Raw genomic sequence first — 3,106 nt, forward strand, 5'->3', positions numbered from 1 at the left:
ACTGATTGAGATGCGCGCAGATTTTCCAACGGCATCATTAAAATTTAACCTAGGCGCTCCTAAATCCGACATTATTGGGTTTTAAGCACGGGCTTATGCCTAATATTGATCGGATTTAGTTAATTAGACCTTTGTTTAGCTTTGTTTTTTTAGTTTAGGCTAGTTTTCGTGTTTTGTGGCTTAACCAGTTATCCATAAGCATTCTCCACTTCAATGTAACACGAAGATGGTTTAATTTATCGTCATTGCACTTCCTGTTGGGACAGGAGGCCAAAAGTAGATGTCTATAGTTAGCCCCCACTTTTATCGAGTCTAGAATAGACGATGATCAAAGTAGTCAAGGAAATAAATTCGAGACTCATTTTGCAAAGTTCTCAAAGAATAGTGAATCTTTCAGAAATGTTAAGGATGCAAAAACGATCCTTGGTTCGCTAAGTGTTCAAAACAAGTAGCTATTAAGGCTAGGAAAAGTTCTTCCTAGTCCTAACGCGCTAAAGAATCTGGATTGGTCCTTTGTAATTGTAGAACGGTTTTACAAGTAAAGGTGTTCTGGGTGATGTCAAGTCATGAGAAAAGATCGGTTTTAAAGAAGAATAAAAGGGGATGATTTCCTCTCAATCGTGTCATCGTTGGTCTAAAGTCCCTCGATATGTCATTGAAGCTTTAGCCTGACTTTAACAAAGTAAAAAGATGAAAAAAGGTGTTTTTGGTATTCGAGCAAAAATGGTCCAGTATTCGAGCCGGATGTCCACAAGATAGAAATACATGTCTCAGGACTTTAGGCATATATCCAAATCCAGTGAGAGGGAAGAAAGTCAACAACTCTCTCAGCAAATTTTGTCCACAAGATGAATACATGTGTCTCAGGACTGGGGGTACGTGACTACATAGGCGCGACATCATCTCGTCACTTCTTTATACAGAGGGTGGACGGACACCCTAACTGTCTAGTAAGTTAGTAAGCTCATTAACTACCGTATTTGCTTCTAATCAAAAAGTGTCTGTTCGTGATGGTTTGGTGTGCCTGTCGACTCGTGAGCTAACGCCTAAAGTAATCGTCTACTTTTTTGTTCCGAGAGGTAGATCTCGCAAAGCTTGGGCTACAATGAAATTTTACGCAACACCTACGTCGTACGATACGCCTTTTGCATTTTTACGCTGCATGACAAAGCCTTCCTTTTTGCTTTGGACGTGAAAAAAGAAGAAAATCCATACGTTTTTAACAGTAAAATGACAAACCTGTCTATGGGTGCTTTTACGTAAAGCACCACCACGAAACGTCTTAAGACACTCTTACGAAAAACGTTCAAAATGTATGCTTAGGGAAGGCACAAAGCACGGTTTGCATGCAAGAATGATGCAAAAAACTAACAAAGAAGAAAATAAACTACAAAATGCAAAGCAATTTAAAAGATTTTGATAATTTGCGTGCCATTACGTATAATAACGAGCAAAAACCGTTGAAAAATGATCAAACGGATCAAAATTAGGATTTCGGTCATTTCGGTGACTAGTATCCGCGCACAACAAAGTGGGTCGCGCGCGCATCATTCGCTGGCCAGGCGCGCGCATCATTCTAGAGTTGTGCTGGTCTGTCACGCGCAATAGATTCAGTTGCGCCCGACATTTATATCAGCAAAAAGAAATCGTTGTGCGCGATTTTCATTATTTCTCCTTTATCTCTCTACGAAGGTCGAATTTTCTTGTTTTTCGAAGCTAAAGGAAGTAGATCTCGTCCCTTATTCATATTTTCCATAATCCAATGTAAGTCTTTTGTTAAATTTCTTTAGATTTTTGCTTAATTGGAACGATTTTCGAATCGTTAAACCCTAAATTTCGAATTTGGGAGTTTTTTATTTGGTCCATTATTCTTGAAATTGTTTATTCTATGTTGTTATACTATGTATAAGGAGTGTTTTGCAACAAATTTCATAAAAAATGGTTATGTATTGAACCTTATATGAGCATTTATTTGTTCAAGTTTTTTGTTGCTCTTTTTCTTCGAATTTTGCACGAATCTATTGCTTTTTCTTGCTCATTTTGGTTACATTGCTGATTATGAGGTAGATTATAGTAATGGAATCAGTATTACTTTCATAATTCACTTTTTGCGAATTTTGAATTGTTGAAAAATGGCGCGAAGCATACTCTTAGCTTATTTTTGCCATGTTTTAACCTCAAAATTGTTTGGTAGACGATAATCATGTTTATATTAATGTTATTCTTCTAGGAGTAGTTGATTCTTTGAGATTTTGAAATACAATCCCTTGAATGCTTAGTTGAAACAGGTATAGGATGGCTTTTGTGGGTGTTAGAACCCCAATTTACTGAGTTTAACTGCAAGAAATGTAGCCCCCAAGTTTGGGTGGCATTCGATTTTCGTGTTTTTCCCTATCGGCAGCTGTTATGCTCCCGAAATGGGTCTAGAATACGTATATTAGCTTAGTTTAAGAAAAAACATAAACTAATAAAGAAACTTTATCTATCATAAAATGAACTCGCCTCCATTTGTCGATGTTGCGGAGATTCTAGAGGGTCCTGACGAGGCGGTCCGCCCTCGAAAGTGGGTGACCCGTAGTCGAGAGAAGGTTCGAGAGCGACGCGTTGCAGATGATCGACGTTGCCAGGAGGATGTGGTTTGGGAGGCTCCTCCCAACTGGGACCCTAAGGTCCTTAAGTGGTACCCAGACCATCTTGTCTCAATCACAAGGTGAAGCTGCACCGTGAGTTCTTTGCGCCTTCGTTTTTTTCCACTTTTTTTTCTTTGTTTATTCGCCTTTTCAAACCATAACCGTTTTTTTATTATCATTTTTTTATTTTCCGTAGAGTGAGCCTCATGCATCTATACGACTCTGGTGACATGCGAGCCCGTTTTGCGAGTTTGCCCAAAGTGGCAAAGGAGATTGTGGAGCTTTCGGGGATCGGCTCCTAACTGGTGGCTCTTCGGGATTTATTGAGTCAGTTTGCATGGTCAGCTTTCCTTCGTGGATTGGTGGAGTTTTGGTGGGATTCAACCAACACTTTCCACTTTCCATGGGGAGAGATGACAATAACCCCTTTCGATTTCTCTATGATTACGGGTTATCTTCTAAGAGGCGAGCCTGTA

Source organism: Chenopodium album, chromosome 8, assembly GCF_948465745.1.
Source record: "Chenopodium album chromosome 8, dcCheAlbu1.1, whole genome shotgun sequence".
Taxonomy (NCBI): Eukaryota; Viridiplantae; Streptophyta; class Magnoliopsida; order Caryophyllales; family Amaranthaceae; genus Chenopodium; species Chenopodium album.